The sequence below is a fragment of the Balaenoptera borealis genome (assembly GCF_965194805.1).
Source record: "Balaenoptera borealis genome assembly, chromosome: 9".
NCBI classification, from domain to species: Eukaryota; Metazoa; Chordata; class Mammalia; order Artiodactyla; family Balaenopteridae; genus Balaenoptera; species Balaenoptera borealis.
In genome coordinates, this window is record NC_138873.1 from 3,688,149 (window position 1) to 3,708,817 (window position 20,669).

The window sequence follows — 20,669 nt, forward strand, 5'->3', positions numbered from 1 at the left end:
GGCAATTCAAAGTTGGTTTGAACGTGGGGTCAGAACAGAGAGAATGAGATTCCTTAAATGTTCTAATGCATCAGGCTAAGGTAGTTTGATTCATTTTTTTCTGAGAAGGCGTGACTTGCCCGCTGGATTCAGAAATGTGTCAGGTGTTTTCATTGTGCACCTGTCCACCCATCTGTCCATTAGATTTCAGTCCACTGGCTAAAACACCTCTTGGCCTTGCCGGTGTGTAGGTGGTTACCACCAGCTTTTCTTTGTAGGACTTTCCTTTTGCTGTTTCCGTGTCTGACTAAGTCCATCTTAAGTGATGCCATCTTTATCTTTAGATTTGGGAACACTTGTTTATTGGTTCATTCTAGTCTTGCTGAACTTGAATCTATTCTTTTTTGCTCAGGTGCTTTGTGTACCTCCTCTGTGATCCATTAAGGTACTGATCATAACATTTCTTTCTAGAGAAATCTGCTTTCAGTTCTTAGAAGCAGTTCACTCACGTACCCCAAACACAAAACATTAGGTCTACAAATGACTATAGACAGAAACATAATAAATAAAGTTGACCTCTTCAAGAATATGATCATCAGAGTTTTTTTGGGGAACCTTCTTTGAGGAAAAAAATATACATCTTAATTGTACAGAGGGCAGTCTGGACACTTTGCCAGCACCCTCCCAGGTTGGCAGAAGGGTCAGTGTCATGCAGGACAACACACCCTCTTCCGCCTGCAGCCCAAGGGATGCGTGTGATTTACAGTCTTCATGTGTCTGTAGAAACGAGTGTTTGTCCACAGTTCTCTTTCTTATGGCAATTATAAGACTGGAGAAATAGGCGCTGGGTTAAAGTATCCTTTGGCTTGCTGAAAACTATGTGTATACATTGTTTTTAAGTTACAAATAAGAGTCATGTAAGTAGTAACAAGTTTCTTGCATATGATTTTAGCAAAATGATTACAATAATAATATTCTTATAAAATAGAAAATTTAAAAATCTAATTGCAAGTAATATTATACTTGGTGCTTAATGCATATATACATGTTAGTGGTGTATACTGCATAGTTATGATGATTAAATAATTTTAAAAGTGATGCATATTTGTTTTAAGAATTCAAAGAGTGCAGGTATATACAAGAAAACAATAATAGAGTCGTCCGTGGGTGTTCGTTCCCGGAGCCCCTGCAGGTACCAGAATACTGGTAATACGTCCCTTGTATAAAATGGCCCTGGACGATGAATAGGGTCACTCTCCCATCCGCACAGCGCGGTTGAGAGACCCGGGGGTCCGCTGGGTCCTGTTCTGTAGAACCAACAGAACCATGCATTCTCCTCTGTTTACTCTAAGCTGTTTATAGGCACAAACATACGTCTTTAAACAAAAACGTGATTAGAGGCCTTCCTCGGTATCCACAGGGGATGTGTTCCAGGACACCACCCGCATACCAAAATCAGTGGATGTTCAGTCCCTAAATCCCTCTGTCGGCCCTTGGCCCTCATATCCGTAGGTTCCGCCTGTACAGATTCAAGCAACATACTACAGGATCCGAGGTCGGTTGAATCTGCGGATGCAGGACCCGCAGATGAGCACGGCCGACGGTATACCAGATGCTTGCCTATTTTTAAGAGTTATGTGACATCACGTAGTATGGAGGACTAGCTAAAGGCTCATTAAACCTTCCTCCTATTGATCAGATGTTTCTAGAATTTTGCACCATAAATAATTCTGCAGTAAACTCTTATAAAGTCATCTACTGTCCTTTAAATATATATATCACATCGCATATGGTGCTAGAAATGTAAATACATGTTAAATTTCCTAAAAGGACTGTAGAAATTCACACTTCTCCTCACATAGGGTGAAAACTGTTTCTCTTTAAGTATGCCATTCTCTGACAACTCCCTGCATTAAAGATCTTTTCATGTTTGTTGACTTTGTTCCTACTTCTGTTTGTTCACAACTTTTGTGTAATTTTTGTTGAATTCTTTACTTTTTTTATAAATCAGTTTGCATTCCAAATTTTTGTTAAGGATGTTAACATTTTCCCTGTTATATGTTACAAACATTTTCTTAGGTGCTTTTCAAAAGTTTTATTTAGATTTTATTTTAAATACAAAGAAATTTAATTTCATGAAGCCAAATCTTTCATTTGTTTTTATCAAATCTGGTTTCCTGTCTTGCTTATGAAGGCCTCCCCTATACTCAAAGTAATATAAATTGTAGTTAAAATTTTCTTTGCATATTAATGCTTCTGGAGTTATACTTTTTATGAACATAACTTTATTTCTTCCTGATGGGTTGAATCAATACCATTTAATTAACAATCTATTTTCTTCCACTGAATTGAATTGAAGTTTCATATAAACTCGAATACTTCTTTGGACTCCTTAAGCCATGTAATTGTTAATTATCTAATCCTTGACTGTGATCATACTGTTTTGATTATTATAACTATGTTGAAATTTATCATACATACCTGGTAAAATAATCTTCATCTTTCATTTACTTTCCGAAAATTTCATGGAAATTGTTACTTAGTAAATGCATTTTTATATTTTTATAAGAAAAATTTCAAACTTAAGAAAAGTAGAAATTATACTAAAATGTATACTCATACCCACATTCAAGAATTATTAACATTTTAACATATTTTTTGCCTTTATTTTTTGACTGTGCCACTTCCTTGTAGATTATAGACATCATGACCCTTCATTTCCTTCATAGTGAATACTTAAAAAAGAAAAAGAATATTTCATCGTGTTTGTTTTCAATTAAAAATATCCACATTGTGATTTTGATTGCAGTTATATCGCATTTATTTCTTCACTTGTAAATGAGAGTATATTGGCTTCTCATCCAAAAGCATTGGCATGACTTTTTTTTTTTTTTTTTTTATGGATATGTTTTTTATTTGGACCATTTTACCTGCTACAAAGCAACACGTACCCTTTCTCCCTCCAAACACACAGGACATGTGGATCTTAAACTGGCCATTGTAGGAGCAAGGAAATATACATATGTGAAACGACACCTTTTGCAATCGGCTTATTGTGGGACATCTTTGGCATGACTTTTTAGTCTTGAATAACATTTTATATAGTTTATTTACACAGATCCTATCACTTTTTTAGTTAAATTATACTGGTCATGTTATAAATTTTATCACTTGTGAATGTATTTTTTCCAGTTTCTAATGGAAATACAATTTCCAGTATAAAAAAAGTTATGAATTTTTATATATTTCTCAATTTTGCTTCATGTGTTTAGAAACTTTGTTATTAGGTGCTTATACATTTGTGTATTTGTTATGTCTTCTCTATGATTTATCCTCTTGCCACTATGAAATTCTCTTTTTATTCTGGTAATACTTCTTGCCTTAAAGTTTTCTGTGTCTAATAGCCACACCAGCTTTCTTATGTTTACTTATTGGCATGTCATATTCTTGTCCAATCCTTTACTGTTACCCTATCTGCATCCTTATATTTTAAATGTGTCTTGTAATCAGCAGTAGTTGAGACTTTCAGTCGCTGCTTCCTTTAGGACTGTCAGTTCGTTTGCTTTTAGTGTAATTATATTTATGTTTGTCTCATTATCTTGTTTGTTTTCTCTTTAACCCTTTGTTCTTTGTCCTTCCTTTCCTGTCTTCATTGGAGTTAATGAAATGTTTCCTTTGTTGTTGTGTTCTATATCTTCTATTGGCTTTTATTGTTACGCTTGTATGTTTTCAAGTGGTTGCTCTTGAGTTTACATGAATCTGCATTTTTCAGTCCACCTTGAATTAATATTACTCCATTTCTGTACAATGTAACAACCTTAAAAAGACAGAATCCAGTTATGCCCAGTTTTGTCTTTTATGCTATTGTTGTTAAATATTATACTGCTACATATGTTGTATACACCACACAGGTTGCTAATACTTACTAAATAGTTAATTGATTATTAAAGAATTTTTTAAAAGAAAAAGATAATCTGTCATATTTTCTCATATATATACCATTTCCAATGCTTTGCATTCATTTGTGTAGATCCAGATTTCCATCTGGTAATTATTTTACCTCAGTCCAGACAGCAGATTCTTTCAGCCTTAGCTTATCGCCTTTATTTTGGCTTCACTTTTCGAAGATATTTTTGCTGGATTTAGGATTTTAAGTTGACCGGGTTTCTTTCAGCATTTTTAAAATGTTATTCAGTTGTCTTCTGGCCTCCATCTTTTTCTTTTTTCCCTGATGAGAGGTCAGCAGTCATTCTTATTGTTATTCTCCTATATGTAGCATGTCTTTTTATTCTGGCTGCTCTTAAGATGTTCTCTGTATCCTTGGTTTTTCAGCACTTTGTTTATAATGTGCCTCAGTGTCCTCCTTGTATTTGTCCTTCTTGAGTTCCTCTGAGGTTTCTGGGTCTCTGGGCTGCTGATTACAGTAAAACCTAGTAAAGTTTTAACCATTTCTCTTCAAATATTTTTTTCTGTCAACCCGTCATTTTTCTTCTGCAACTCTAATTACACATATGATAGATCACTTAATACTGTCTTACAGGTTATTAGGTCTCTAAACTGTTTTTTCAGTCATTTTTCCTCCCTGTGCCTCAGTTTGGTATGATTTGCCTTTAATTTCAATGATCCTTTCTAATGTTCTCTCCAATCTGTTGTCAATTCCATCCAGTGATTTATTTTATATATTGTATTTGTCAGTTCTGAGATTTATTTGGGGTTCATTTTTATAGCTTCTATGCCTCTTTTAAAATTCCTGTCTCTTCACCCATTGTATCCAAGTATATATTTTCCTGGAGATTCTTTAGTATATCTATCAGTTACTTAACAATCCTTGTCTTCATTTCCATCAACTGAGTCCTCTATGGGTCTTTTTTGTGGACTATTTTTTTTTTTTTTCTGAGTCATGGAACACATTTTTCTTTTTCTTTAGATGTCTAGTAATTTTTTAATTTGTATGCTACATTGTAGATAATATGTATTCTCTTTTATCTTTCTGGATCCTGTTATCCTTCTCTGAAGATAATTGACTTTTATTCTAGTGGCCAGTTAAATTTCTCATGGAGTATCCTAAATTTATGGATATGTGCCTTAAGCTTTTTTTTTGTGGTTCTGTTTCTGTTTTGGCCTTGGTCCTTGGGTCCAGCCAAGGATTTGAGGGGAATATGAATGCATATTTGGGGACTATCACCTTTGTGGCTCTCTCCTTTCTAGGATTTTTCTCCTCAAATTCCATGTGCTCTGACAGCCCCAGATGCTAACCTTTCCACCATACTGTGACTTTTTGGGGGCTCTAAATGTCTCATACCCCAACTGAGCCATAATCTTAGCAGAAAAGCTAATAAATGTGGATTATGCCCAAAGGTGTTGAACCCCTTCCAGTTTCTGCTTGCTTGTAGGTACTCAATTGCCTTCAATGAGTTGTTTTTAAATTTTGTTCAGAATTTATTCCATCATTACTAAAATTCTAAAAATGTGTTTTCTAGCCATTTTATTATGTTTTCTGTGTCAGTTGAAAATATTCGTCTCTTGGATTTTCTAGGCATACTTTTACATCATCTACAGTTAAATATCATTCGTTCCACTTTTCTGATATTGATACCTATTTTGCTTTCTCATCTGACTGTATAATTAGAACCTACAAAACAATATTGGATTATGGTGAAAAAGCAAGTATATCTAATATGTGTTTGATTTTAATTGTAGTGATTTTAGATTTTAATTTTTTATGTGATATTTTTTGGTAAATCATTTTCATCATGTATGAGTTTTTTTCTTCATTTCTTGTTTATATTACTTTTTATTAGGAATTTTATCAAATTCATATTCAGATTTCAGTGACAATATGATTTTCCTAATTTCTGTGTTATTGATTTCTTATTTTATTAATAGATTTTTAAATTTCCTAATTTTGTGCTACCACTGAGTTCCTTGTACTCTAGTTTCCCATGGAATTACTTTTTTAATATGCTAAGGAAATCAATTTTTCTTTTTTTTTTTTTAGCAAGTTTGTATCGAATCCATTAATTGATATGTAGTTGTTTTTCTGTATGCTATCATAATTTGCTATTAAGATTATGATAGTTATGAAATTAAATTTCTCTCTGATCTAGAAGCATTTAAATAACTAAAGGTATCCATTTGAGGAAGCTTAAATAATATTTATTTGTAAAACCATTACAGTCTGGCACATTTTTTTAATGGAAGATCTTTAACAAACTTTTTAATGTCTTTTGTGGTTTGAGGTTATTTTGTTGAGGTTGTTTTGGCTTTTCCATTTTATTTCACCTCTTGGTCAACTTATTTTGCTAGAAAATCATTTTTCCTTTAGACTTTCATAGAAAATATTTACACAAATTATTCTCACTTAAAATTTACTTATCTTACTATATCTGTAGTTATCTAATTTTCAATATTTTATATTTTTATTTCTCCCTTTGTTTCTTAATCAAATTTGCCCTTTCATTTTAATTATTCCTTTTTTACAAATTTACTTTTTAAAAATTTATCATTTCCTTCTTGTGTGTTTGCTCTTTCATTAATTTTAACTTTTATTTTTATGCCTTCTTTATACTTTAGTTGTTCCTTATCTTATTTCTCAAATTATGTAACAAAACATATTTATGTATTATTATCTGACTACTAATTGAACTGTACCCTGCAAGTTTTTGATGAAGCAGTCTTCTTTTTCTTAGTTTTCAGATAATTTTCATTTCTGTTTCCATTTCCTCATTGATGTAGAGGTTAATTTAAAAGAATTTCCTAATTTCCAAATACTTTGGGTATTTGCTTACTTTTTGTTTTGTTTCTAAGGATGCTACTTTGGATCCTTAGAAAAGGACCCAAAAGAGAATATGATGTATGAATTGTCATATATATATTCTAATTTTTTTATAAGATAAATGAGTGATTAAAGCAAAAATAATAATTGTACTAAGGTGAGGTATCATATGTAGAGATTAAATATATGAAAACAATAGCACAAAGAATGAGGGGTACATAGAATTATAGTGTTGTAAGGTTCTTATGTTTGTGAAGGGTGAGAGTAAAGTGCTAAGTGGAACAATATTAAATTTATGTATGTGTTATAAGTATGTATATTGTAATGTATAGGAACCATGAAAAAATAAAAGTATAGCTTTTTTTAAAAAAAGAGGAAAAATGAATAATAAAAAGTACATTTTATTAGCCCACAATGCAGCAAACAGAAAGCAAATATGAAGACAGTAGACTTGAACACAATCAAACTAACAATTAAACGTAAATGGATTAATACCTCAATTGAAAGCCAAAAATTATCAGACTTGATAAAATAACAGGACTTAATTATATGTTATATAAGAAATATACACTCTAAATAGGAAGACTCAGATAGGTCAAAAGTAAAATGATGGGAGAAGATATACCATGCAGACACCTTTAAAAAGCTGCGTGGCTGTAGTAGTATCAAACAAAGTTGTTTTGAAGGAAGAATACTGTGAGCCAGTAAGAGGGATAATTCACCATGACAGAAGGGTCAACACATAGAGAGAAATAACACTGCAAAATGTACATGTGCACCTAATTAACAGAGCTGCAAAACACATGAAGGAAAATCTCACAGAACAGAAAAGGAAACTAAACAAAACCATAGAGAGTTTTACATTTTTCTTTTAAATAATTTATAGAACAAGTACATAAAAATCTAAGGCAAAGGAAAAATCAACACTGTCAACATAACCTATTTTATATACACTGAACACTAAAAAATGACTACACATTCTTTTCAACTGCACATGGAATATTTATAAGATAGACTGTGTGCTGGTACCTAAAATAAATCTCAATAAATTTCAAAAGATTGGATTCATAGAATATTTTTTATTGTAATGGAAATAAAAATCACAATAACCTATGTAGAAAAGCCCTACATATGTGGAAATTAAACAACACACCTCTAAATAACTCATGTATCAAAGAAGAAATAACCAGGGAAATAAGAGAATATTTCAAACTGAATGATAGGGAAAACAAACTATCACAATTTGTAGGATTTAGCTAGAAGTTTATTTTTAAATGCCTGTGTTAGTCAGTGTTTTAAGATGACACCTTAAGCAGCTAGAAAAAGAAGAGTAAATTAAACCCTAACTTGAAATGAATAATCAAGAGAGGAGCAGAACAATAAAATGGAGAGCAGCAAACAACAGAGAAAACCAATGATGCCAATAGTCGGTGCCTTGAAAAGATGATTAAAATGTATAAAACCCCAGCAAGACTAAGTAAGGAAAAAGGAGAAAATACCAATCACCAATACTAACAGTAACAGAGAGGATATTGTTACAGAATGTGGGCAAAAAGAGGCAGTAAGAGATTAATATAAATAATTTTATGCTAATTTGAAACAGTTAAAAATGGAATAATTCCTTGAAAATTACAACTAACTGTACATGAACCAAGATGAAACAGAAAATCTGAATATCCCATTAAAGAAATTCTATTCTTAAACAGAAATTCTCCAGGACCTCATGGTTTCACTTGTGAATTCTATCAGACATTTATGGAAGAAATAATATCAATCTTACACAAAATGTTTCTGAAAATGAGACTACTACTTACCACTTTATTTTATGAAGCCTGAATAATACTGATACCAAAAGCTGACAAACACATTACAAAAACAGTAAATTAAACATCTATATTGATTGGCACGTATGCACGGCTATATTTAAAAGAAAATGCCTTTCCATGAAAAAAAAATCTATATTCCTCATGGACATAGATCCAAAATTCATAACAAAGTATAACAAATTCAGTCACGTATTCAAAAGACAATATAACAAATGGATTTTATCTCAGGAATAGAAAAGTGGTTTAACATTTGCTAAATAATATAATTCACAGTAATGGAACAAAGAAATACCATATGATCATAGCCAGTGCATTATACTGAAAATAAGTAAATAAATAAACAAAATTAGAAAGGAAAAAGTAAATCTGTCTTTATTTTTAAATCACATTCCATCTACTAAAAAATTCCTCAGGAATCTCCAAAAAAATCTCCTAGAATTAATAAGTGACTTTAGCAAGTTCACAGGATACATTTAAAAATTAATTTAGTTTATATATGAATATTAATTGGAAATTCAAATTAAAGCAATTCCATTTGCAATGTCATTTAAGAAATAAATTTAACAAATGATATAAAGTCTCTTAAAAAATAAATTTAACAAATGATATAAAATCATTTAAAAATAAATTTAACAAATGATAAAATACATAACATTTCCTGAGAGAAATAAAGAACACTAAATGACTGGAGAGATATATCATGATTATGAATTGCAACACTCAATATTGCTATCGATTCTCTACAAACATTCCTCCAAAACTGCAATTCTAGTCAAAATATCCACAGGCTACTTTTTGTAGAAAGTGACAAACCGACCTCAAATTTATATAGAAATACAAAAGACCTAGAATAGTCAAAGCAATTTTGACAAAGCAAAGACAAATTGGAGGACTTATACTATCTGATTTCAAGACTTACTATCAAATAACAGTAATCAAGACTGGGTGTATTGGTGTTAGGGTAGACAAGTTGGGACAGATTGCAAAAGACCGATTCTTATGTAGCCTGTTGACTTTCAGCCAAGGGGCCAAGATAATTCAACTAGGGAAAGGATAGTCATTTCAACATTGCTTTTTAATTACTGAGGTTTCAGTTGGATGATAGACTTAAATGTAAAAGCTAAAATTATAAAATTTTTAGAACAAAACGTAGGAGAAAGTCTTCATGACCTTGCATAGGCAAAGATTCCTTAGCACACAAAAAGCATTAACCTTCAGAGATGTCCGTCAAAGGGTACAAACTCTCAGTTACGAGATTAATAAGTTCTGGGGATCTAAGGTACAGCATGGTGATTACACTTAGTAACACTGTACTGTACACTTGACATTTGCTAAGTGAGTGGATCTTAGGTGTTCACACACACACACACACACACACACACACACAAAAGGTAACTGTGTAAGGTAATGGATGTGTTAATTAACTTAATTGTGGTAATCATTTAACAATGTATACATATATCAAATAATCACGGGTACAACCTAAATATATACAACTTTTTTTGGTCAGTCATGCCTCAATAAAGCTGGAAAAAGCAAAACAGAAAAGCACTAACCTTCAAAGAAACAAACAAATGATAGATCGTCTTCATCATATTAAAAACTTATGATTTTCAAAACAGCTTTTAAGGAAATGAAAAGACAAGCCACAGAATGTGAGAAAATATTCTCAATATTTATGTTTAATAGCAGTCTTATATAACTCTTACAACTCAATAGTAAGACAAATAATCAAAGTAGAAATGACATGAAAAAATTTCCTTTTAAATTTATTTAAGAAAAAATGTGACTTACTTTAAAGGAGATTAAGTATGTTAGTACAGATGCTATCAAGTGAAATACAGTATGTGGAGTGTACTGTCTGACATGTGAGTGTGTTGTATCAGATGCTCTTGAGGGATCGGCCAGTAAGGAGTGGGAGAAGGGAGCAGAGACACCAAGGGAGACATCCAATTCCACAGCTACAGATTCGGTACCTTTCAGTGCCAAGCCTGGGGCAAGTGCTGGGTGTGCAGCAAAGAGCCAGAAGCCCCTGGCCCTGCTGTCCTGGTCCTTCCAGTCTAACAGGGAGATGGATGCGTCAACTAAATGACTCTACAACACATTAAAATAAACTTGTGTTCTAGAAAACTCTTATGGGATGAATTGTGTCGCCCCACGGATTCATATGTTGAAGTCCAGATTCCCAGAATGCGACAGTATTTGGAGATAGGGCCTTTATAGAGGTGATTAAGGTAAAATGAGGCCATCTGGGTGGGCCCTAACCCAACATGACTGATACCCTTGGAAGAAATTTGGACAGAGATGTGTCAGTGGGGAGACCACGTGAAGACACAGGGAGAAGATGGCCATCTGCCAGCCAACAGGAGGAGCCTGGAAAAGATCCTTCCCTCATGGCCCTCAGAAGGAGCCAACCCTGCCAACACCTTGATTTGGACTTCTGGCCTCTAAAACCGTGAGACAATAAATTCCTGTCATTTAAGCCACCCAGTTTGTAGTACTTTGTTACGGCAACCCTAGCAAACTAATACAGAAGCTTAAGTGAGTTTTTGTCTTCTGCAATCAAAAGAGCCCAGCTGACCCTGGGAGCAAATAGTCGTGAGTTTGGGAAAGCAAGAGCCTGGCCAGGCCTAGAGACTTCACGGGGCTTCCCGGGGGTGGGGGAGCCCCCGCCGTGTGTCTGTTTGGCTTCACTGTGCGCCCCATCCCCACTGCTTCCTCACCCCGGCCCACAATCCCTCCGACCCCAGACACTCATCTCCCCTCCTGGGTGGGGAGTAAGTGGGTGAGGAGACTCCCGCCTCCCCCCCTGCCCGGTCATGGTCTCCCTGATGTTCTAACCCTGATCAGCTGTAACAGTCCTGCGGGAAGGGCTGGGTTCACCGCCAGGAAGAGAAACTCCAGGGATCCCACTTTCTGCTTCTGGGGATAAACGGGTGGAGTGAGATTCTCCAGCCCTGACTAATGCGAGGTTTCATGGAGGAAGGAAGTTGAGAGCGTCATAATGACCATCCTGAAGAGCAGCTGGGCGCGCATGTCCACTGCAACATTCCCCGGAATCAGAACCTGCACGATTTGATCCTGTTCAGTCGCAGCTGCCGTGGACTAACACCCAAGCCATCGGAGCAGGGTGAGCTCAGTTTGTTCGCTAGGCTATACTGTCTGAACCCATCTGGGCCTGGTGATTTCTGTTTGGGAAGGTTATTAGTTATTGACTAAATTTCTTAAATAGATACAGACCTGTTTGGATTGTCTGTTTCTTCTTGTGTAAGTTTTGGAAGATTGCATCCTTCCAGAAATTGATTCATATTATCTAGGTTACCAAATTTGTGGGCGTAGAGTTGTTTATAGTAGTCCTTAATTATCCTTTGAATGTCCATGAGATCTGTAGTGACGTCCCCTTTTTCATTTCTGATATTAGTAATTTGTATTCTCTTTTTTCCTTAGTTAGACTGGCAACAGGCTTATTGCTTTTACTGATCTTTTCAAAGAGCCAGCTTTTAGTTTGGTTTATTTTCTCTGTTGATTTACTGTTTTCAATTTCATTGATTTCTGCTCTAATTCTTACTGTTTCTTTTCGTCTGCATATTTGGATTTAACGTGTTCTTCTTTTTCTAGTTTCCTGAAGTGGAAACTTAGATTTTTAATTTTACATCTTTCTTCTTTTCTCTTATACGCATTTAATGCTGTAAATTTCCTTCTAAACACTGCTTTCGCTGCATCCCACAAATTTTTTTAAGCTGTGTCCTCATTTATGTTTAGTTATAAATATTTAAAAATTTCTCTTGGTTTCTTCTATGACCTGTGTGTTATTCAGAAGTGTTTTTTAATCTCTAAATACTTGAGGGTTTTCCAGCTATTTTTCTGTTATTGATATCTAGTTAATTTCATTGTTATCTAAGAGCATACATTGTATGATTTCTGTTCTTTTAAGTTTGTTAAAAAGTGTATTTTATGGTCTGGAACATGGTCTATCTTGGTGAATGTTCCATTTGAGCTTGAAAAGAATGTGTCTTCTGCTGTTGCTGGATGAAGCAATCTACAGATGTCAGTTGTATCATTGTTTGATGAAGTTATTGGATTCAAATATGTCCTGATTTTCTGCCTGCTGGACCTATCCAATTCTGATAGAGGTGTATTGAAGCCTGCAGCTATAGTAGTGGAGCTGATACACTTTTCCTTGCACTTTGATCAGTTTTTGCCTCACATATTTTGATGCTTTGTTGCTAGGGGAATACAGGTTGAGGACAATTATACCTCCCTGGAGAATTGATCCCTTTATTCTTACGAAATGTTCCTCTTTATTGCTGATACCTTTCCTTGCTCTGAAGTCTGTTCCATCTGAAATTAATCTAGCTACTCCCATTTTCCTGTGAATAATGTTAGCATGGTGTATCATTCTCCATCTATTTACTTTTAGTCTGTATGTGTGTTTATATTTAAAGTGTGTTTCTTATAAACAACAAATATTTAGGCCTTATTTTTTGATCCACTCTGATAATCTCTTTTAATTGGTGTATTTAGATCATTGACATTTAAAGTGATTTTTGATATAATTGCATTAATATCTGCCATACTTGTTACTGTTTTCTCTTCTTCGCACTTGTTCTTTGTTCCCAATTTTGTCTTCCACTTTTTTTCTGCCTTTTGCACAAAGGCTTGGATGCAAATATTCACAGCAGCATTATTCATAATGTATCTAAACTAGAGGCAGCCCAAAGGTCCAACAACAGTGAATGGATAGACAGTTTCTGGCACTTATTCAGTGGAATACTGTACTACTCAGCAATAAAAAAATTAGAAACTACAGATTCATGCAACATCATGAATAAATCACACAGTCATTATGTTGAACAAAACAGTGCATACTATATGAAAACATTTTTACCAAATTCTAGAACAGGCCAAACAAATCAATAGTGTTAGTGATTGCGGTAGAATTCAGGCTGGCAGTTGTTGGTGTTGGATACGGGATATGGAACGGGAAAGGACAGAAGGAGTGTCTGGACATGAAAACGTTCCCTGTCATCACTGGTCTGGGGGTTGGACTGTATACATTTTCACACTCATTGAACTGTATCTTTCAAATTCATGCATTTAATTCCATGTAAGTTACACCTAAGTTAAAGCATGAGCAACAAAAATATACACTCTAGAAGTATGATTCTGTGATAAAATATGATATACTTTTGTTTCAAGTGTTTTGTTCTTAAACAAGGTAGAGTATGTCAATTATATCAGTAGGTCTTTAAGTGAAATCTTTAAAAATAATTAAATAGAATGGTCCTTAATTCACCAAATGAGATCAAAGCTCATTTCTGTGAGGTGATTAGGAGTTCATGAGCTCATAGAAGCAGTTCACAGAATTCTGCATGGTACTGAGCCAGCTTTTAGTCTATTTTAGGATTATTAGTGAATTCAATATTCATGCATTTGACACAGCTTTGTTGGCCTTTCATAGATTTTCTTGTGAGGATTCCATAGTGATGTATGTAAGAAATTGCATAATTTGAGCCATTCTGCGTTGTCCTAGGAAATGGAAGACATGGAGTTCAGCCACAGGGGGATTTTACAAAGGCTCAGGGCTGCCCTCGCTGTAGGAAATGTTTATCTTCTCCTTTCCATTCTCTAGAACCTTTACTACACTTGAGTTAACACAGACGTCATTTCTCCTGTGACTAGGATACATATTCCACCACCTCTGTCATAGACACAGGCTCGCTCCAAATGTTCCGTACGTGGCATCATCTATAACTTGACAGCTGTTTCTCCAGTGAGAGCTGCAGTTTGCGGAAATAGCTCCATTGAGCACTGTACCAAGGGGACAGATATCATCTCCAAATCTGGCTAGTTTTTACATCTAGCTCCTTGTTTTCTTGCTCTAGCAATTTCTGCTCGAAAGAAACATGGCAAGGGCTCTCTTTCCTGACTCTGCTGGCGCATTCACGGGGCAGGTGCCTCCAGGGCTGGCTGGTCCACATTCACGGTAGCCGGGGGTTCTCTGCATATGGTTTAAAAAGGATGCTTCTCCAAAGCTGTTTTCTATCAATTAGTTAATGTGCAGTCTATAAGCTGGAAATATACTTTTGAATAAAGTTTATTCTGTTATTTTACTGTTTATCTTTGCTTGACAGCGTGGTATCGTTCTTTGATTGTGAATTCTTGTTCTCTTTTGGGACTCTGTTCCAGCAGCAGTTTCTGGTGCAAGCATTTACTTCAGCCCACTAATGTTTTTTCTCCTCTTATGTGAATATCCAATTTAGTTTAGTTTGTTTTATACCTTTAATAAATTATTTATCTGCTATTCGAATTTTCGTAGTTAAATATATGATTATATTTCTTAGAAGATAATTGTTAGGGATAGTAATTGTAATTGCTCCGATAGATAGTTAATAAATGACAGACATGGCCTCTCCCTTTATACATGGAATTAATTCTAAAACACAAAAGATGCTACCATTCGTCTGAGGACATCAGTGGCAGACTTTGGCCAAGAATGACGTTACCTAATATCTAGAGAAGTGCAGCCTTTATTTAAATTAAGAATCACTGTATTTCTAAACCGTGAGCAGAGAGATTAACGTAGTACTTACAAGAGCATTTTATTTAGTTACATGTGCATATCCATGTTAAGCCTAAAAATGTTTAGATGGATTATTTTTTCTTCCCTACCAATTATTTGGTAAAAAATTAATATTTAAGATTAATATTTTTCATAACAATTCTCAAAGTATTGATATTATCTTTATTTATTTTGTGATATTTTTGTGTTAAAATCAGGGTGACCAGACTCTCTAGCTGGTCTGGATCATTCTCAGTTAATACCTGTTGTCCTGATATAATTAATATTAGTGCTCACTTTCACTCTCAAAACTCTTTTGTCTTAGACATAAATTATAACGGTATAATGTCCTGTTGAGCCTATCAGAGGACAGAATGCCATACGATGGAAGTAATTGCATTCCAGGCTTTTGTCCACTTGTTGGGCCCAGAGTTACGGGTAACTGTGACGCTGCTGAGCATGTAGGAGGGGTTCAGTATTTGTCAAGCAAACAAATAATCCAAAACGACAAAAAATGAAGAGTGTAGGTTTCATAATGTGATCTTATATTCTTATTATATCTTCGTTGGCATTTTGTGTCCTGGTAACTTGCCAGTATTTTACATGTACTGATGAAGCTGGAAATCTGCCCTTCCTGACATCCAGTCTTTTCTAAAAAAGGACAGTATCATGTCAGATATCTCAACTCTCTGGGTTTTTTTTTCCACAAGTATTCTCTAGAGCATGACAGATAGTCATTTTATATCAAAAGATATAGTGTATTCTGAATGAAGCCAGTTGGCCGCATGTGCATTAAGTGTTTTATCAGTTAGGAAAGCGTTTAGTTTACAGAAGATAAATCCTAATGACTAGTGTCTTAAAATGTAGGGTTTTATTTTTTATCCTATTGTAAAGAGTCTGAAGATAGGTAGTTGCTGGCTTAAGTTCAGCTGCCCAGTGATGCTTTCACGACACCAGGCTCTTTGTGTTTTTTTCTGCTCCATCATCCTTGGCTTGTTGGCCTCTTATTGGTCTTTTACTCTTGGGTCATCTGGACTTTACCCAGATCATTCTCTCATTTTATGGCGCTCTCAGTCTTTGTTCCACTCTGTCTGGAGCTGAATGTCACGTAATCTCTTCCTCATTGCTGGGAGTCCTAATATTCTGACACTTCTTCCCTACCTTTTGTCCTTACCACTGGTCCTTGCCACCTGCCCTTGACATTTACTATTATGTCTTTTTTAAATTTAATTTTTATTTTATATTGGAGTATAATTGATTTACAATGTTGTGCTAGTTTCAGGTGTACAGCAAAGTGATTCAGTTATACATATACACATATCCATTCTTTTTCAGATTCTTTTCCCATATAGGTTATTACAGAGTCTTATATTGAGTATAGCTCCCTGTGCTATACAGTAAGTCCTTGTTGATTATTTTATATATAGTATGTATATATGTTAATCCCAAACTCCTAATTTATCCCTCTCCCCCTTAACTTGACATGCCCTTAACATTGACTATTATGTCTTGTATGAACTTGACATTGTAGCCACAACTGTGCTTAAAAATATTAGGTAATTTTATTATTTTTTATTTTGAAAATGAAGCAACCAGAGACTAGATATGTATGAAAGTCATTGCTATGTGTTTTTCAAAATCAGATGAGTGACTCACTTTTATATTAGACACACATACAGTTTTATTTTTACAAATATCTCACATTTAGTAATGAGTATATTCTTTAAACTTTTTAAATAACAGAGCCTGCCAAGTGATTTTAGGGCCCCAGAAATGAATTATTAGATAAGTTTAAATCTAATTTATAAAAGGGGACTTGCTAGTGACATAAAAGATGGAGAGGAGGAGAAATAAAGTGCACCAAAAAGAGAAAAAGAAATTGTAAACTAATTTATTCCTTCACTGAAAATGTCCTTCAATACTCTTTCCCTAACCACAGTTAAACCACAGTTAACCACAACTAAAATGAATGTCACATTTGGAAACCAGCTCTGGACTCAAAGCAAGGGTAGGCAAAGGGTAGCTTAGTTTTTCACTGAAACAACTAGTGATCATTGCCTCCTTTTGACAAAAACTGAACAGAGCATCCATAGAAATCAGAGCACTATTCTTGAATAACATCATCTTTCTTAATGGAGGAAAACATATAGTCTTGCCTAAGGACCACTTCAGCAAACATTATAAAAGATCAAATGTTTTTTAAGTTATGAAATCAAGTTAAAGTATCCTTTTAAATGTTAAAATGACAAATATATGAGTTAGTAGTAGCTTTTATAATTTTTATTTCCATGTATTTCATGTTGGAATTGCCTTCCTAAAACATGTATTTAAAAAATCAACTAAGTGCAGAATTTTATCCTTAAAAGCTTTCGGAAATATATGAATGAAAATGTTTATTCTCTTAATCTCAGGGAATATTTGTACCCTTCAAAGACATTCCTTTGCCACCATTCTTCCGAAGCCTTTCCTTAATTTAGATTTAGGTGCATATCAAAGAAAGGGTACGTTAAACGCTTGACCAATTCTTTAAACAATTCAGAAACAGAGCTAGAAAAGATGTACGCTTTCACACGGCTACTGCTCTGTACTTTGTTCGTGTGGTTTCCTTTATTCTTTGACCTTAATGCAGTTTCCTGTAGCATTTTGTCAACGTGACACCAGTGATCTGTCTTTACCTGCAGTAGTAAATGTACGAGGGCCTCGTTCTGCTAGGTGTGTTTTATGTTTCAGCCGAAGAACTTGAAATGTAGGGAAACTAATTTCTAGCGTGAAATCACTGATGTCTTCACTTGATTTAAAGTAATACAGAGTTGCCCGTGTTAGGAGGTCAGAGTCATCAACTCTGGGAGTAGCACAAGGATTCTGTTAGGCAAAGAAGTTTTAAGTTAGAATATGTTTTTAATAACAGCAAATCCCTCTGAGACACATTTGCTCAAGACTGATTCTGTCTGCATTGACATATAATTTTGTTTTCTCTCTTCTTAATGGTGTTTTTCAAAAAGCAACACAGGGTTCCACAAAAACAAGAATTGAGAACTTAAAGTTTATTGAGTGAGATCATCACTATATCATGCTGATGTTTATATTAAAGACTTATTATTTGTGTCTTTGGAAACAGCAAGATTCTAAAATCTTATCTATGATTTTGGTTCTGCACCTGTTCAAATAATATTCTCAGAATCTACAGCATCCTTAGTCCAGTTTAATGTTTAATAAATTAACCAAAATAGGTCATATTATGAGAGAAGTACAGTAGTTTTTATAGACATGATTTAAGTTAGTACAGTGATTTAAAATGCCTTGAAGATAAGTTTTAAAACAAGAAAAAAAATCATTAAAATGATAACTTAAGGGAAAACGGATTTAACCTAGTCTCTTTTCACCTGCTACGTATGACCTAATTTTAAAATAAAACAAAGGGATTAAAATAAAGCTAGATGACAGTTTCTAAGGAAAACATCCACTTGTATACCCCCAAGCGCTTGCTTTTTATTTAACCACTTGACGCCACTTTACTGACCTGCTCTAACAGTTACAATTAAGATGCCTCCTGATAGAAGTCTGGTCTTTGATCACCTCTTTCTATATGCACACTCTAAGATAAGCAGGACCTGCATTTGTTTTCTTTTTTTTCTGTTGTTTGTTTTGGTGACAATCTTGTGCCGGGTCCCCAAAGCCTAATGGCATAGATTTTCTTAGATTAGTAGAAATGTTGGCTTTAAATTCATTTTTCTATTTCTGTGCAATTTAATATTTAAATGGTTCAAATTTCAAATGTATTTTTCTGTTTGAACAACAGCTTTTTAGCGCCCACTCTGGGCTACTCCCATGTGCTGGGCGGCCTGCTTTTGGCCCCCAGATCCACTAAGCTCGTCTTCCACTTTGACCCTCAGGGGCAAGTCACTCAGCTCCCTCGCCCTCCCTCCAACTTCCATCTGGATTCAGCCACGGGTGGCGTTGACAAGAGATCAGAGGGCAGGAGGAGAGAAGAGTTGGTGCGTTCGTTCCCCTCGCTTCTTCCCTGTGGGTCCCCGGTTTAATAGCGCTTCTGGGGGCAAGACCTCAGGCCCTTGCTAGCTGTCCTTCATCCCTCCAGGCCCAGGGTGGGGACCTGCCCACTATCCCTGGCCCTCAGTGCCTTACTATTCCTTGGTTTCCCACCAGGCCATGTGAATAGTCCCTTCAGTCAATCCTCCAATTCTCCTGGGTGTGTCCTCTGTTTCACGTCAGGATCCTGGCTGATATAACCTTGTATTGAAGTAGGTATTAAAGTTACTGTGTTTTACAACTGGGCTATGTTTCTTAATTTTTCTCCCACTTAAAGACTTAGTTGGTATGTGGGAGGTTGCAATGAGGTCAGAGCCTAGTAAACATTGAGGGTGGAGAATCAGAGGTACTGAGTATTACATTTCCAGCTCACTGTGGAAATCCAGCCAGCCTTTCAGTCTTTTCGAATTCCAGTTATTCACACAAGTGAGAAATTGTAATAATAATCATACGAGAATTCATTCTTTATTTATCTTCACGGCGCTACCTGAAATCTTTTGTAAAGTTGCTTATATGTTTCACCTGCGTGGTTCTCCTTCTCTTCCAATAGGACATCGTATCCTTGGCTAACTAACTTTACAGAGTCTGTGGCATGGGATGAGGGGAGCAGGAGAGCGGGCAGTGGGGGGAGAGCTGGGGCTTCCTTTTTGGCCACCAGTAACTCACCTGAAATCCTGCAGGCTGTGTGGTTTCTTTTCTCTCCCTTTTGTAAAGTTCTGTGATTCCATGATCGTGGGATGTGGGAAGAGAATTTTAAAATAGGCTGGCACTGGGAAGGCAGACGTACGCGCTGGCGAGGGGCGCTCACTTTCAGGTCGGAACCTCTGCTCACCTGCGACAGGTCCTGTGTTTTAAGCTGCTCTACCCGGTCTGGGATGATGCTGGTGGGTGGGGAGAAGGGAGGAGGGAAGGACAGGGAGAGAGATGTCTCTTGTCGTAACTCCTGTGGATGTTAACGTATTTCAACTTGGCTCTGCCTCTAACGACTGTGACCCTCCGACTTTCTTTGTCTCCACTACTGTCACCTTAATTCAAGCTGCCGTCCGCGCGCATCTGGACTGCCGTGTGTTCTCCTAAACGGCCTCTCAGCAACCTCCCTCCCCCTACAATGCTACAGTTCATCCTCCTCTGGGCAGAGCTGAGGGATCTCTTTAAAAGTGTGTCATGTCCCTCTTCTACCCACAGCTGCCAGCATCTCACCGTCAGACTTGGTCCTGTCGTGTCTGGAGACTTAGCAGCGGCCTGGCAGCACCTCACTCCTGCATTTCTGCCAGACTGGCTCTCTCGCTGTTCCTCCAGCACACCTCACCTATTCCCATGTCAGGACTTGTACGCACACTGCCGTCTCTACTGGACTCTCTCTCTCATCTTCATATTTTTGCCTCTCTTAAAATATTTATTTATTTGTTTGTCTGTTTGCACTGGGCCTTAGTTGCGGCACGTGGGCTCCTTAGTTGTGGCATGTGAACTCTTAGTTGCG

General features: G+C 35.7%; 1 protein-coding gene across 1 annotated transcript in view; it reads left to right on the top strand.

Annotated features, from left to right (window-relative positions):
* The window catches only part of PDE10A (phosphodiesterase 10A), a 299,172-nt gene that overhangs the window by 260,567 nt on the left and 17,936 nt on the right, over positions 1–20,669 (top strand).